Genomic DNA, 17,993 nt, shown 5'->3' with positions numbered 1-17,993 from the left:
TACTACTGTGAGCTCCATCAGTGAGCTATTAATTTCTGGGAGTCACAGGAAGTTTCATATCACAGATACTTCTTACTTCCCTGTTGCTTTTCTGACCTTCTGAGCAGCTTTCCATTGGAAGGAACGAGAGAGGGCTTTCAAGCAAAAACATCGCTTAACATCCTCTCATTATGTTTTTGAAGATAATAGCCATCAGTAGAAGGACTAATACTCAGAACTTCCAATATTTAACAACAACACAGCCTGAATGTGTGCAAAAGCTTACTGTATCTCCAAAAAGGCGGTATTAAAACCAGTTTCCATAGAGAGAAGACTTGAAAGAACCAAATTCAGCCAACTTAACTTCACCTAGTGTGAGGATTTTCTTCAAGGCCATGGGAAAGTTTTCTTTCTGAATCTTAAAAGTTTTACTCCGCTAAAGGGGAGTTTGCCACCTCTGCTGAGAATCTGCAAGAGGACCCACACTGAGGTCCAACCCAACCTAAAATGTCCTATAAGCATTCCAGCCCTCTATTTATTTGTGAGAGTTAATTAACTGTATTACAGTATTTAGTCAGGATTCAGGCACAGACATTTTACCGTGTTTGCCTAGTGCTGTCCCGCTGCAGTACTGGGCCTTGTTAGCATCACTGCAGTAAAACTAAATAATTAATAAAGCCTGTGATAATGGAAAAGCATCATTCAAAACAGCCTCTAAACAAGACAGTGGTTGAACAATTTAGACTCTCCAGTCGTCTAATATATACCACAGAGGCTGGTGACTGGAGCCAGATTTATTAGTCTTCAAATGACAGTCTGTAAGTGAACACGGTTAACAACCAAGAAACCATTGCGGTAATCACCGCAGCTTAGGGAAGATGACCTATGAATCACTTTGTAGGAAGTCCATACTGGTTCCTAATAAAAATGTACATTGAAGCAACTAAACAGAAGGTTGGTTGTCCAGGCTGGTTCGACTCCAAGGGTTTCATAATGAATTCAAGCCTGAGGTTCCCCTGTTACATGTTAACATGAATGATAGCTTTGATGGTAAGTACGGAGTGAGGAAGTGAAGCAGGTCTAATGCCGGGTGGCAGCATGCCTTCCATGGAACAGTTTGCAATGGCCTGCGCAGACAGCGGTTCAAAAGCGTGGTTAGAGTCCTGTGGTCTTCAGTCAGGCAACATTCAACAATGATGCTGCCATTAATAATATTTGGTCGTCTTTTTTCCAACAGGCCGATAAAACCTGACTACTTCTGCATCCCTCACATTCTGTCCCCACTCAAATTTTGTTGCTCTCCAAGCCCATAACCTGAGTTGACCGAAAACCCATTTGAGACTCCAAACTTCTACTTTATAGAGGTATATGCACCCATTTCCTCTGATCTTCTGTTTTAAAGCACTGGGTTGAGACTTGGGGGATCTGGGTTGTCACCCTAGCTATACACGATTTTTGGCAAGCCACTTCCTCATCCTCTGCCTGTTTTTCTATTTGTGGAAAGGAACTAATAATTCTTCCTCTGTCAAACTGTTTCCCTGGCCTATTTAGGCTCCTTGGAGAAGAGTCAGGCTCTTGCAAATTGTTTATGCAGTGCCTAGCGCAAGGCAGCCAAGATCTTGACTGGGACCTATAGAATGTACCATAAATATATACAACAAGCTTATTCCGACTATATGATTACATCTGCTCTTTAAGGGCTTAGCCTTCATCTTCAGCGCAAATTGTATTCTGGTAACCACAACCACGAACAAACGTATGCAAATAAACTTGTTATTTCCAATGAAATCTGACATCCTCAAACATTCCTACGGCCATCATATGCATTTTACTGAAAGACAGCTGCTATTTGTTCAGCTTCTTTTCCTCGTCCTTGAGAAAAAGGCATATTGACTTAATCTACGGGCTATGAAAAAAATGCTCCCATTAGTTCATAAGTTTACAGAAAAGAAAGAAAAAGTGAGCTTTTATCTGAGCAATATTTGAGCTATGTGGCAGCTACAGTATATGCAAATGCAGACAACAGGCAAATATATTTATATATTCCTATATTTTTATAGGAACAAATACACCTCCACTTAAAAAAGTGTATTTTTATGTTTGACTGTGAAGACAGAGATATGCACCTACATATACAGAAACACAGAAACAGAGAGACAAAGACATAATGATGTGCACATGTTTGGGGTTATATCTATCTGTCAAGGTTACATACCTGTGAGTATTTTTATACGAAATTTGCAGCCCCCCTCCAACCCTGAAGGTATGCACATGGTAGGAAGCAGATCAATTTTTGTTTGGGAAGGGGGGGTTAAACATGAAAGGACGTGTTTCCTTGCATGTTCCTCATGCCACATGAGCGGCCAACAATGACAGTCAACAACGTGTCCAAGTTGTTATTTGAGATATTTTCTAAACCACAAAATAAGTGGATTACTAACCAAAAAATCACAACTCCTGCCAAAGCACATTTTTAAAAAACACAAAATGAAAAAAAAAAAATCAAACAGATTTAACCCATGGAAAAAAAAAAAGTAATAAAAGAAAGAGAATACAGTAAGTGTAGAGCAAAAGAGAGACAGGCTAATCTAGTGGGTAAACTAAGGTGTCAGGAAGAATAATTTTTCTTTCCTGCTCTGCCAGAGAATTCACAAACCAAGTCAACTAAACTCTCCAGTGCTTCCTTTTTACCATCTCTGAAACAGGCACAGGGGAACTTTGCAACCTCACAGTGCTGCTTTCGGTCTTAATTTGCTTGAAGCAAGTTGAGCCTCACAGTCTACATAGTAAACTCTTTGACCACCCTGTGCTTGAGCAACGCCCAGGAAGATAAGGATACAGATGTATTCTTGGTTTGTAATTAGCAAGATTAAGGAAAGAGGTTACGTTCTGGGTTACATAACAGTATTAGTATTAAAGAAATACTGGCTGGATTCTCAGCTGGTAGAAGTGAAGGTTGTGTTGCTGCCAACAGAGCTGTGCTGGTTCGTACCAAAAGCAGTCCTTTCCTTCATGAGCAGTAGCATCGATCTTAAAGCTATTTTCAGTGTAAGAGCTAAGCAGTGCAAGTGAATCACAGTACAGCTGGCTGTATTATAACAGCTATTGGGACATATTTTATGTCCAGGTTATGATTCATTGCCTATACTTTGAAGAATTGTGATCAGCTTGGCCTCCAAAGTTTCTTCATGTTAATTCCTGACATAGTTCATATTACTTTAACCGTGAAATATAAAATATGGCCATATGTGTTGTTCAGTAAAATTCTTCAGTGAATACTTCATGCCATGTGCCCTTCCATCAGCTGGGTTCGGTTGGGATGTCAGTCAGAACTGCTAATTCACAGTAACTCCAATGGGATAACAGTGACGTTCACACAATGTTACTCTTGCCTCGGTCTTCTATGACTTCCATGCTGATGATTTGATGATTTGATGATTTAAAAGGCCATTTCTCGTCTCTGACATCCATGATCCTCTGACATTTAAACAAAAGGCAATCATCCCACGGCTTCAGTTATGAAGAACTGGAACCTTGCCATTCACAATATTACCCTCATCTTTCCACTGACGTGGTAAAGACTGCCTGTGTGCTTCAAAGGAGTGTCTAAGCAGGATAAATCCATAGTGCTGATCAGTAAAAACTGAGCTATAGCTTCAGTCAAAGGCTAACACAGGAATGGCATAGTCACTTAATCTACAGCTTGTGGCTGATAATCATTAGAGCTGATTGCAGACTGTGAGAAATAGTTTGTTAGAAATCAAAAGTCTTAATGGGAAATGGTCAGCTAGGGACAATATCCCCTTTCTAAACAAGTCCAGAAAAGCAGGCTATTATTTACAACAAAGTGCATTTAAATGTCATCAGATGCAAGAGCTCCACTGGGGAGGGTGGGCTGGGTGTTAAAATAACCCCCAGATTAGAACATTAAAATTCACCTATAGAAAGAGAAGATACAGACCTTCCAAAATTACTTGAGCAAAGTAATGAGCAAATTACTCGGCACTCAACTTTTTGTCTCACCTTTGGAAGAGGAAAGAACTTCTACAGCTCTAAAACTCTCCTAGGACCAAACAATTGTCTTCTGCTTTTGCCGTTACCACCAGCAATACTGCTCTGGTGCTCACCGAGTTCCCAGAACGCCTGTGCCACCAGCGTTACAGAGGATGAGACGGTGGAGATAGACTCCATAGATCCAATTCCTCATGCAATGGATGGTGATTCATGTGCAGATTATCCAGCTATGAGCTAAGCCTGTTTGTGGTGCTTAGGGACATGGTGTAGTGGTGGACTTGGCAGTGTTAGGTTAACAGTTGGACTCGATAATCTCAAAGATCTTTTCTAATCTAAATGATTCTCTGATTCTCTGATTCTATAACTGTTCTCTCTCCCTGGAGTACTCCCCTCCCTTATCCCAAGAGATCTGCTATGCCAGCGATTAGTTCTGTTCTGAATTTTAATTTGTCAAAAAGGAGAACAAAAGACATAGTGGGTCACTTACATAAAGGAAGGAATATATTGCCATCATCAAACAATCAAGAATAATGAAAAAGGTCATAAAAACATACATAAGGCCAACATTTCAGCTACTGGAAGTAACAGAGCTCCACTGGTGACACTGCTTCATAAACTTTAATGGCATGATGCAGTTATACAGCATTTGAAGCTGTGGACTGCAATTTGCAGATGAACAATTTGTGAATAGAAAAAAAAGGAAAACAAATCCCGAAGTCCGGCCAAATCTAGCAGATACATTACTTTCAGTACATGGTTTTCTCTGATTTATTTCCCAGCCTCTAGTTGATGAAATACTCCTTTTCAATACGTTCTTATTTTCCTCTTTATTGCACAACTGTTTCAAAGTATTGCAAAGCTCCAAGGACTGCTAGGGCTACTGGCTAGATTTATTTATTAAACTGTTCCCTGAGTCGTAGATCATTAAACTGACAACTCCAGATGGCACAGACCAAATGCCATTCACTTCAGCTGGCTGCTCAGTGGCCTACAGGGAGGTCCTACAGAACCAGCGTATGGACTGCAAAAGGCAAATGTCTGCTGTTTTATTGGCACCTTAGCCAGCATGAAGACATCGATGGCCTCTCTTCTCTACCCTCCTCTTTCCCTGTGGGATCCCTTGGGCTCAGCACTGGAGCAAACTGTGAAGGGTGCCATCAATGTCCTCACCGCTGGTTTTCGAGGCTTGGCATGCCTGTTCACTGAAAGCCAAATCTCAAGGCATTTAGTGTGACAAACCCTTCCCGCTCCCTTCCTCCACCCCCTCTGCTGAGGGTTTTCCATATGTAAGAGCTAAGATATGAAGGACAGAGGACTTGAGAAGTTGGCTCTGGATGCATGGAGAATTCTTGTCTCCAGGACTGTCAGCACTAACATGCACTCATTATTATTTTGATGTTGGATATTTTTCCAAGGCAAATTGCTGCTTTCAAAGCTGACTAAAAGTTCTTCCCTGGGATGAATTTGTCCCCATTTATTTATTGCATAACCAGCCCTCAAAAAAAATTCAGAAAGGTTGAGTGTGAGGCAGGCTTGTGCCGCTTACACGCATGGGATATTCCCTTTATATTAGTCACTGAACAGATGTGTCTTGTCATATGATGCATGAAGTATCATTGGAAAGAAAAAGAAAATTAACTCACCCCTCTGAATTGGAGAAGTTCCGTGAGAATTTGCTCACCCAGGCATCAGATCTGCCTATTTATCCTTTATCATCAGAGCTGCCTATTTATCCTTTATCATTAAGAACATAGAGGGAGAAAAGAAATAACCAATGAATGTATTAAAATGTAGCTGTCCCTTGCAAGCAAGACATCAGTTGGATATCATTTGGATATCTTTGGAAAGAAGGCTAAAGCATTTCTTTTCCTGAAAAAGTTCTTGTGACAGTAGTTATTTCAGTTCCCTTTTTCAATCTTGGAAATTATTTTGGGAGGTGGCAAGTTAAATTTAGGTGTTTCTTTCCCTGGGTGGTGACGACACACAGGAAAGTTGTAAAAGAGCTAGGAGTAACCAGAGCACTGCAGTTTTACAGCACTTAGCCTGCTATCATCTAGTTCAGCAGGAGAGATAGAAGCATCAAACCCCCATATTTTGCAGAACTGATGAAACTTGGGCATTGCAAAAGTCATTTGTTGATAGCTGTTCAAGCTATGTCTTAACATTACCTTTCAGACTCTGCATGACGTATACTGCCCTGGTGTTTTAGTTCGCGATGCGGGATCCCTCTAACCTTCTTCAGGCTGAACGTTCAGAGAAATGGTTGTGATTCCTGGCAGAAATGAAAATGAGAAACAGTTCCTAGTTAGTCTGGCGAAGCTGTTTAAATCCATAATGCAAACCAAGACAAAGACTGCCTTTATTTGCAAACAATACTGTTGAATGGAAACAGTAGGGTATCTCCCTGACGGAAGACAAGTGTTGGTGCTACTATTAAAAGCTGAAGAGTTGAAAAGCTAATTCCACTTCCACTGATGGAAAAGCACGGGAGTTGTACAAATGCAATACAGGTCTAAGCAGGTCTACAGACCGCTGGTTACGATACCAGCATCTAGACCAGTGGTGGGAGCCATAGTTTTATTTCATACGTAAAAATACAAGAGTGCCATGTGTCTGAGAGCAGCAATAAGCACACGTGGCAACTTACTTTACAGTTAGTTGGGGCTCAGATCCAGCCCTGACTCACCCAGTGAGTGCTTTTCATTGCAAGTGGAAGAAACTTTGCAGGACCAACCAATTTTTCAGATGCAATTTAACTAGAAAAAATGAAGGGAGCACCACACCTTACAAACGGAGTTTGGTTTTGAATCTGCAAGTCACCATCTCCTTAAGATTTTGGAGAAAACTTCTCCCCATGTCTCACTTACATGTGCCTCCTCACAAACTCAATGGTCTTTGTCATTAAGCCACTAAAACTGCACCCTGTTTAAAAACGTGCAATGTTTCCTATTACGTGTAAAACCTTAACAAATGTCTTTTGTTGGAGGTTTTTCAGTTATTTTCTTCTCCCCAATGAAACAAGAACGTCCTGCTTGCGAGGCAGCATCTTTTCCTTTCTCAGAATTCAGGCTGTAATAGATTTCCATTTAAAAATTACAGATTCATATAACAGTCTGGCTGGGACAGCATGCATTTATCATGTCTCCTTCAGGTTAAAAACTTAGGAAATTTGGCTTTCAGCACATATGGGAACATAATAGAAAACATTTTTATTACGTTTCTCCTCTGGTTTCAAATCTTTTCTTAATTTAACTTCCTTCTTTGAAAAACACAATTTTTGAATTTTCTCTTTTCCATTTTTCAAACTGAATATAAATTTCTTTCTTTCCAGAACTTGAGTAATTTACTTGAGAAATGTTAATTTCCACTAAAACAAATTTGTAAAACTTCTACTATTAAATCAAAGCAAGATATTTCAAAATGTTTGAAGCATAGTGTTTCAAGTGCCCCGATCCACATTTTTTAATCTCACAGTTTCTTCCCTTTTTTCCTGTCAAATGACCAATTTATGAACTGCTGCTTTTTTGTCCCAGAGAAGAAAGTAAGTGTTGAAATCATGACGGAATGGGAAAACTGTGACCTACCAGTTAGAGGTCATTTATTGAGGGTAGCCCTTTCTTTCTACACCCCAATATTTCTCCCGCTCACATCAGAGCAAAAGCTAATCCTTGAAAACCTGCTACGCTTCTGGAGGGTGTGTGAGGTGCAGCTCTAAACCTGCTCACTGGAGATACTGCTGTGGATCAGAGTTAGCTTACGCCACTGTTTGAAATCCTTAAATAAGCTGATGCAGACCTAGGCTCCCTGGAAGCACGATGCAGGGGCCCATCTGGCCTTCACAGTTTGAGATTAAAATGGGTTGGAACAGTTTTCCAAGGCAAAGTCTTTTAAATGACACGAGCGAAAAATGACCAATCCATTCTGGGTGGCACTGGGTGGAAGAATAAAGATCCTGGCAAAATGTCCGTTTAATGATGAGGGACAGCCGCTGACAGCTGTTTACAGCCCTAGCTGTGCATGCATGCGAGCTGATTTTTTTTGTAAGCTGGAAGTGCTTTGGGACTGAAAGGATTTATCAGAAATGGAAGACAGACCTGAGTCCAGTCTATTAGTTCTTCCTATCCTACCCTACCCCAAAGCATACAGCTGAAACTTGGGTGGCGGGGGAAACAGGATTTCAGGTCCCAAAGCTGTTTCTGAATTTCTTTGCTAGGAATTGCTCTCTGATCTTGCTTATCCTAATCAGAAACAGGACTGACTTAACCAGGATCACTACCATGGATCCAAGTGGAATCAGAATTGAGCACCTTCATCCTAACATATTTAATGCTGAAACACAAGGCAAGCTCCCATTAGCCTTGGTGGAAACAAGAAGGGAGACCTAGTTTTTACCCTGGTGTCATTGGTTCCGTATGCTTTGTCCCTCCCTACCCAGTTGAAGCGTCCTCCAATACAACACAATTAAAGCCAGGCTAAGTGCAAGATGTCAGTCATATCGCATATAACTCCAGATTTATGAAAGCTTATCTATTTATTCCAAACAGCCTCTTCAGTCAGAATTATTAGTCAGAGCATCCATCTCCTTATCAGCTGAAGGTGAAAATATACCTTTAGTAGTTTTTAACTCAATAACCCCAAAATCTTACATGAGCTTCAGTGGACCAGTTTTTCTGCTGGCTTAAGTCACCATCACATCATCAGCTCCTATGGGGAGAATTTGTTCCAGATTCCCTTAATTACCTTCTTCTGCCTTCTTGCTTGTCCAGTAATGATGCTCCAATCACGTCTGCCTGGTGCAGTAGCATGACAGTCCCGTGGCTGTTTTGTATCACTGGAGACATTACACTTCATCCTTTGCACAGAATAGAGATAATGCACTGGTCTTATTTCTTATTCTAGGGTGGATGGTTGGTTTAATTTAAGAATAGATTTATACACAAGACATTAAAACCCACTGCAGATAGCTGGATGCTGCTGTTGATAATTGCCAGGTGTATAAGAACTGCAGAACCACAAAGTTGCCTGGAGCAAGAAACACTAATTAGTTACTTGTGTGGGAGACTGTATGCTCGCAAGAGCTGCAGAGGTGTAAGCTGGCATGCATAAAGCAACAAATCCCATAGAAATGACCCTCACAGCACAGGAAAACAGAGATTATTCAGTTTTCAGAGGCAACACAAACGCCCTCAAGTTCTGGGAACAGTCCCACCGCTGTCCCTCAAGGGGAGATATCAAAGTACACAAACTCATTCTTCTCCTTGAACTCTCAAGGACAGTTGGCTCAGCAAAATGATAGACTTTACTAGGTGATGGTAGCCAACAGGCCGAAGCTCGAAGGCTGCTTGTGTCTGTAAATGCAGCCACAAGAAGAATTTCTCAATGGAAAGACACTCACGGGAATGAGCTGTATTAATGAGTCTGCAACTGATTAACTGTGCGACTTCATTTCACCATACTTGTTCCTCTCCCATGTTATACCTATCTCGCTAAGCAGAGCGCTCCCTCTATTACCTAGTTACATAATGCCTTCTGTGATAGGGGTTTTATTTTTCCTGGGAACTCTAGGAGGTATTTATAAACAATAATAAAGTGGAAGAAATGTGTTTTGAATAGCTTGGTGTTGTCACATGAAATTCCTAAATAACGTGGTGGTAAATAATTATGTATATATGTTTGTTTACATACACTGACTTCAAAGCAATTCACAATTAACTTAGCTAAACTTTCCAGGAACTGATTTATACTCGCTGGCTTTTCTTAAATTTGTTTGGCAAATCTCAATCTATTTTTTGTGGTTAAGCGTGCATTTAAGCTCTTTTCTTCCACTGGCACTAATTAGTACCCTGGTCGTTAATCCTAGATGAGACACAGAACAAAAAAAATGAAGACTGAGGATTTGATTCAACCTTATCATATTGCAAGTATGTGGTGTAAGGCGCCTTGCCTCCCTTTGGGTTTCTACCATATTGTGTAGCTCAGAAATGGATATCAACCGCCCTTATGTCCTCAGTGACTGGATGGTGCAGGGAATCCTTGGAAAGCAAGATCGGAATTCGGGCTGCATTGCAGCCAACAGAGCAATGTATGGATGAATCAGACTAAATTTTCAAGCCTAAAGGTCACCCCTCAAGTGTGCTGTTAGGCCACGACAGTAAACCATTCCCGTTATTCTCTGTATGAGCAGGTAACTCTGGTCATGTGGCTACACCCACCAACATTTACCACAAGAGTTCCCTTAATCTCCTACTTCATTTCTGTGACTCTCTAACCCATCATTTAAAAGGACTGTTCAAATTTGCCAGCCTTGCCCCTACAGGTAAACCAATCAGGTATAGGATGATCTTGGACTAGACTTGTATCTCCAGCCCAAGCTGGTACAAAACAATTCACCACTGGGAAAAAAATGGAGAGCAACTCGGTCCCTTCCCAGCACAGACGGCTTGGCCGGAGAGGGCAGCAAAATGCCGCAAGCCTGGCAGAGCTCTGCACCATTAATTTCCTAGGAGCATACTTTAGAGCAGCTCTGAGGCTATTTTAATTATACACACAGAACCTGTGAGCATTAACAAAGGTTCTGGTAGCAATGAGGTGATGCTGGGCTGAGTTAAACCCATACAGTTTGGTTCTGGACTATATTCCTTTGAAAAATAGGGAGAGGTTACAAAACATAACAATCACAGAAGCCTCTTTTTCTCCCATCCCCACTTCTGGTATGAATAATCGTGTGGCAAGATAAGTGGGCGAAGTATTACAAGATGACGTTTCTGTCGACTGTGATTATAAACAACAACAGAAAAGAAATGTAAGACCTCTTGGTTAATTTTTCCCATTATAAAACCACTTGGTATTTTAAATTAATCTGCCAGGGAAATGCTTGTTTTAAAGTTCCACTGATGTAGCTACAAATCATCTCATTTGTAAATGTCGGTTATTGGTGGTGGGAAGGGGACACAGAGGAGGGAGAGATGATCTTGTTTACTTTACGTGCTGCACACCCAGCCTGTCGGAGGGCTCTAGCGCAGTGGTTTTCTTGCTGACACACTGGCCCCTTACAGCAGCTGTGAGATGCACACTGGGGCAGGGTCCCAGTGCGGGGGAGAGGATGCAGTCTCCAGGCTGTATTATGACTGCGATTCTCAAGCACTGGTACGTACAAGCCTGCAAGGGTATCTGTGTGAATCTGCCGTTCACTGCTGCTTCTGTTTAAGAGAAGAAAACATGCGTTAGCCTTAATAACACTCTGGGAATATTTAATCCCAAGAGAGGTGAAGGGATAGGACCATGTATTTATTTGGTTTAGACTTTTATAAAATGCCTATGGTAAAAAACATCTGGATTGTTGAATAGAGAGAGCCAGACACAGCCTGAAACGGGCCTGAGATACCAGCCATTCTCCTAACCCGCAGAGAAATGGGCAAATGAAAATCTGATCCACAAACAACAATTAACAAAGGACATAGGTTAAAATGACCTAGAACTGGCTGATCTGCTTGGGAAGACACATGCCTAGTGCACCATTACACCGACTGTACTTTTTCATATGCCAGGGCATATGGAGCCTCTAAAATGGACACCAATTTTCTTATCCTGTATCCAGAGGCAAGAATATAAAAGAGGCTTGGCAAAATTCAGATAACTCCTTGTACCTCCAATACTTTAGCCAAACAATTCCTGGGTCTGCAATGTAAAAGAGAGCTAACAGCTGTTTTGATGCGGTCAAGGTGAAATTCTCAATGTATTGAATTCAAACCTGCAATGAGCTGTTTAAGGACACAGAAGAAGATGTTCTGCTTGGGAATGCAGGAACTTGAAGTCCGCCAGAAATAAGCTGCCATTTATCTGCATTAGAGGTTCTGATTCAAAATGGAGCTTTTCCAAGCTCCATGTTTAAGCAGCAGACAGGCTAAGATGTTCGTCCCAGACAACACAATGTTTTCTTTTCCCTTCTCCTCTTGATAATGTATTCTGCCTCAAGAAGGACAGGGGAATTTAACCAACGCCGTCCAGTAATCCTGGCTAATACTATTCTCTAATTACTAGGCAATGGGAAAAGTCAGAGGGACCTTGAGGTTTCAGACTCAGACCAGACTCAGAAATTGGACAAGGATTAAAACCAAAGTAAGTTATGGAAATGGTCCAGGACTCATTCATTAACTACCACTAGATCAGACTATGCTTTATGGGTGCAATTATTATCTTTGCAGAGGGCCAACAGAGGAACCACGAACGACAGAAATCACATCTAACTCCTAACATACAGGGGCACGCACAGCCCTTATATGCCCTTCATTTGCAGAAGGGATGGGTGAAAGGCACAAGGGCAGAAGAAGTGTCAATATAAGTTTCAGAGGAGTAAATAGGTTCTGCAGGCTTGAAACCCTGGGAGCTTTCCGCTGGGGTGTCTGGTTTTCATATTCAGGTCTGCTTGGATTGCATGCCTATAGCTCATGAGCTGCCTTGTGGATCAAGCTAAAAAGCATATTGTTTTCAGAGCAAACTATAAAATTAGAGATGTTGTTTAAAAGGAAATAACTCAAATTGGACCTCTGTCCCTGACGTCCTACCTGTAAAGAGAATGTTGCCTTTTGTAAACCCGAAGCAAGTACTGAGAAGGGAGGGAAGGCCCTTTAATCCTCAGTCCAGGCAACTGGACAAATTAAAAATGGCAAATCATCTGACAGCTTTGTTTTAAGGATCTTAATCTTCAGTCACTGCCTGGCCCTTTAATCAATGGCATTTTGAAGTAACGAGTTCTATAGGATTAAAAAATTTACTCTTATATATTGTTCCCTTTGGAGTGAAGGTGTTTGTAAGTACTGACACATTGTCCCTACCATAAACCACAAAAACACACAGAAGAGACCCTGTTGGACAGAAAATCTGACTCTTGCTTATGACACTTCTCTGGACCTCAAAGGTACCTCAGTACACCAGATGACCAGTCAAAGTCATCCTGGGTGACCTGAAGTACATTACTGTGTCCTGTCTCACACTTTTAGCTTAGCAGTGTTGGCAGGATAAATACCTCCAAGGAATAGAGAAGAGTTCACCTATAATTCAGATTATTATCCAGACACTAGATGGGAGAGCATGCATACAAGACTGTATGCCCAAAGGATACCTGCAAGTTTTCATATGCTTTTGCTGTAACAGGATCCACTGATTTGCTTTAGATACAGCCTCAAGCATAAAATGGCTCTTCATTTTAAGAGGTACTGGATTACAGGAGGGTCATGGCATGACACGTCAAAGGACAGGAGTTTTCAGAGGCAAAGCATGGCCATTTTTTGAAAATGGAGTGATTCAAGGTGAACGCTTTAGCTTGACATTGGATAATCTCTCACATTTTAGCAGAAATGTTTCAGTTGCAGTTAATCCATAGCGACTGCAAAGATCATCAGCTGACAAATGACACACTAAGGACATACCTTTGTTGCTACAGATCAAGAAGACTCAATGCCAGAGGGTGACTGATGGGTTATACAGGTTAGGAGTTTGAATATTCATCTCGGATGCAAACAGTGTAGGTTCAAGTTCCTCATGTATTTCAGGCAAAAGAGGGATGTGGGTTTTCTACATCCCAGGTGATCTAGTCCCTGAGCTATTTTTTATTTTGGAATCTCTCTCTGTTTTTTCCATGAAATACTTCAAAAGATCTCAGTTTCCTCCTGTTGCGAAACAGAAAAAGTTTGAAATCTTAAAAAATTTTGCAGAATGGGAAAGCTATTTCCTCCCCAGTTCTATTTCTAGATGTGCCCTGTGTATCCAGATAGAAATCTGGAAGGGGGATCTCAGTGCAATAGCTCTAAGTCTGGTTATATTCAGACAAGTGGCACTGTTCAGGGCCATTCATATTTATTCATTTTCAGTAATTCCACATCTCCTTGGTTTAGTTTACAAATCAGATAGCAATTTCATCACATCCTTCCCGTCAGAGCAAGCATTGCCCAAGAAGGACAGCCGTCTTTCCATCTCTGTTGTTACTAAATGAGAGTGTTTGGTGATCAAAACTTCGCTGACGCTGTTCGTCAGAGAGGCATGAACCAGAACAGCCTTGGGGGGTTCTCTCTCAAGTGAAGTTGGCTTTGCAGGGCTGGTGGGAGCAAAAGCTTCTTTTGAGAAGGCAGGCCTTGACCTTGCAAATACAGAAGCATGCAAGTAGCTCTTCTCCTAGAGCCAGCCAGCCAGCTGTTAGGCTGAGACCACTGTCCATCAGACCAAGCACCAGTGCACAATTGTTTCCTTGTGTTTTTCTGTCTGCTTGTATCCATCTGCCATCCATTGTTGTAGCTAAATTCCCTGGCGTGGAGGCCACTGCCTTGATTTATGTTCATCAAGTATATAGTGCATTGAATTCATGCTCTGCAGTGAGGACTTGTAAAGGCAGCCACTGTAAAAATAAATACCGATGCAGTGGACAGAATATAGAAATTCACAGTACTACTCACATAAGTTCCTGATGTGCTCAGAGTATCTGGGAGCGGGGACTGAACCACAAAGGTGCAACAGAGAGCAGGCGGTGTCTCTTGAGAAGATGCCATTTTTGTGTCATTGCTTCCTGTTAGACTCCTGCCTCACAGACCTTCAGAGTTGATGGTCCAGCTCGCTTTCTTTCCTTTTAGAGCTAGAGGGTATGCATTCTATTTGCTCTAATGCCACCGGGAAGAACCTGGGAAATAAATACTTGTCTACATATAGTAGATAAGATGTAATGGTTAGGCAAGATGTAGGCAATCTGATCAACAACCAGATTTCTTGGAAAGGTTTACCAGCTCTCAAAAGTGTACAGATAGCCCCAAACTAAAGGCAGAAATGGTCTTACTGATTTTTCCTCCTATTTTGGCACAGCCCCAGTATTCTTCCTCTAGCACTTTAGGAAAGGCACATTAAGACCTAAAGCCTGAATGCCCTTCTTCACATTGAACCACCTGGGTGCAGCACTTCTGCTCTGTCTTTTGGCTGAGTTAGTCACCAACACCTCTGTGAGCTCTGTTGGTGAGTAGTGTTATGATGGGCTCTGATTCATTCCACGTGCTTGAGTTGGGACACTGTACTGTAAAATCAGTAGAACAGTATAAATTCTACACATTGAACTCAGTTAAAACAAAGGCCCTACTAGTTCATCAGAAAGCTGATTTTTTTTAGAAATGGAGAAAAAAAAGAGACAAAGACAACGCATATATTTCAGCATTTAGTTCTGATCCTGTGAGATGTACACATGCTTTGAATTAATCCTAGTAAATGCAAGGCACAACTCACTTAGCAAAGGTAAGCACATGGAGAAACATCTCCAGTTCTACAGGACGCCAAGTCCTCCCTCCATAAGCAAGAGAAAGATTCGAGAAAGTGCTGAAGTGCACATTTAATGAATGACACTCACATAGCCACTGGACGCCTGATACCCAAGTACGTTACTGAACGCTTACAGCCCTTATATGACTGAGCCCAAGGTACCGCAACAAGGACAGATGATCCCAGAAAGGTAGCGAGCTATTTGCCACCTCATGAGATTTCAAACCCCCGTTGTTATCAACAGCGTACGTTAGGAATCACTCTGCTGCTCAGTGTTAATTTCAAACAAGTGGTGTGTTCACTTTTGGTTTGTGATTATTTTTAGCCCCTTGGGCTCTTTTTAGGTTTCAATTAAATGTCACTAGGTAATGAGCTAACAGATAAAGTCAGCTGTTAGGGCCAGTAAATGAAAAAAACATATGCTGGAATTCTGAATGAATGGAAAGCTTTTTCCTTGGCAGATACTTTTTGGGGACTTTTTTTTTTTAAGGTCAACTTTTTGTGCTCCTATTATAGAAGAAGAGCTTTGAAAACATCAATTAATTTTATGATGTATCTTCTCCGCTCCTCATTCCATACTCGTAAGGAAGAAACACACGTATGCAAGTGTATGTAAAAGCGATCACAAGAGCTCTACACCAAAACTTTTTTTAACCTTAAGTAAATGTTTAAAAAGTTCCAGAGCTGAACAACTCCAAAATCAAATTTACAACTTCCCTTCCTCAAAGCCAAAGGAAGTGGGGAATTCTTTAAAAGCTCTGTTTGACAGAGTAGAATGTTTCAGCTTGTCTTAGGACATATTACAGGAGGTAATTTTGACTGCAAATTATTTCAGCCATATTTTATATTACAGTTGCATGTATAAGGGGTTTGCAAAAGGTTAATAACAGAAGATGAGCCCATTAAAGACAGGAATATACATCACATGTTAAGAACACATCCCTTCAAGATGTTGTTAATGATCATAAACACATTGCTGGAAGTATCACCAGTAGGCGTAGGTGACTAATTGCCTTACAGGATTAAGTCTTTAAAAGTAGTTGATCAATTGGTAGCATTCCTTGAACTCTATAAGCCCTGTGTAAGTAGAACCTCAATACTCAATGTTACCAAGCTATAGATGACAAATATCCACTGTAAGCGTTGAGCCTGCAGAGACTCACAAAGGTACAACATTAATTGTATTTTTGTAACTCAAAATAGCATAGCTGTGATAGCAGCATTAAAGACTGTGACCGGGTGCCATACTAAGGAGATGCAGCACAGGAGCATCCATAACAGGGAATGCAATCAGGTGCAATCAGAGAAGGCAAGCAAGCTACCCTGAAACAGTACACATGAATCAAGGTTTTCAGATATAAAATCCACCAAAAATACAAAGTATGAAAGCCATTATTTCAAATTACTTAAGCCTGTGAAACCAGTACATGATTGTACAGTGCACCTTTTTTTTTTGGTAGCAAACACAATCAATTCCTAGTGGGTAGAATACGAAGTACATAAAAATAGAAATAATGTTCGAAACAAAATAGTCTCCTAGGCCTGCTGGAAAATGTGGGATCAGATGTTTGGCTGGTTTTGGCAAGGATTTCTACTCCTACGGCCATAGCTTTGGTAAATCTCATACTATCCCTTTTTACTGCATTCAGGCCTCTCTTAGGTTCTCAGCCTTCTTCTCTGGCCCAGGGCTCTTAAAACCATGACTTTAGTGAAGCCTTCAATGGTCTCTCATTTGATCTGAGATGATGGAGTATAGCCACAAGAGCTACAATGAATCATTCAGCTCTTGGGAAGCAGAGCAAAATCTGTCTTTAAATCATATATCATCTCACACTGCAAAGCCTTCCAGGAGAAGCCTAATATTGTCCTGTGAAAAGCTCTGACTTGGGAAACTGGCTCCGAATGATCACACACTAGCCAGGTTGCAAGATAACTGTGACCCTCATGGAAGAGGCTTTGTTCCTAACTGTATGGCGGTTTGCTCCTTTGAAGGACACGGCGTAAGCTCCCGATGTAAAGCTTGGCTCTGACAACTCCCTGGTAACTGGGGCCTGTTAACTGCACAGTCGGATTCCTCAAGAGTTGGCGTCTTCAGTAAGAAACACGTACATTTAAGAATAGCACTGAACGCTGGAGTTCAGCTATGTGGTTTAGGTCTTACTGTGATGATAAATCACCGTCTGAGCTTCACAAGTGTCACTGATCAGTCAAACCAGATGGAGGACACAAAACCAGCCAACCCAGGACCAATTACAGAACGAAGGAGAACCCGTTGGTCTCCAGAGAAGGTCAGGCAATTCTGGAGAGGAGTTTAGTACAGGGATTTTTTAGTCTGCAGTACATCAGTTATTAAGAAATTGATTCACAAATTTACACATGGCTCCATTATACTGGAAAAAATTTAAATACTCAGATCTTTTTGCAAGTGCGTGTAAAAACATTCTACCACCTACAGTGAAGAAAGCTAAGACTGCAGAACATGTAAAATAAACAAGACAGCGAGAGAACATCTCACAGACTAATGTCTTTGTTCCAACTACATGTCTCTATCTGAAATATCCACTGTTACTAGCCAAAGCCATTGCAAATAAAATGGAAGTTTTATAGCCACACTAATAAATGTTGAACCAATTTTACTGTCTCTCTTTAAGGTTTGTGATAAATCATCGTGAGTAGAGCCCGCAACTGGGAATGAGAACAGTGACTTC

General features: G+C 41.2%; 1 protein-coding gene across 1 annotated transcript in view; it reads right to left on the bottom strand.

The window, feature by feature from the left end:
- Nucleotides 1-6,265, bottom strand: part of STC1 (stanniocalcin 1) — a 55,336-nt gene extending 49,071 nt beyond the window's left edge. The window contains exon 1 of the mRNA XM_075523685.1: nt 6,162-6,265. The gene's annotated coding sequence lies outside the window, so the exon portion shown is untranslated. The remainder of the gene's footprint in view (nt 1-6,161) is intronic.
- Nucleotides 6,266-17,993: the final 11,728 nt, after the last annotated feature.

The sequence above is a fragment of the Mycteria americana genome, chromosome 23 (genome assembly GCF_035582795.1).
Source record: "Mycteria americana isolate JAX WOST 10 ecotype Jacksonville Zoo and Gardens chromosome 23, USCA_MyAme_1.0, whole genome shotgun sequence".
Classification (NCBI taxonomy): domain Eukaryota; kingdom Metazoa; phylum Chordata; class Aves; order Ciconiiformes; family Ciconiidae; genus Mycteria; species Mycteria americana.
This window is presented reverse-complemented; position numbering and strand designations above follow the sequence as displayed.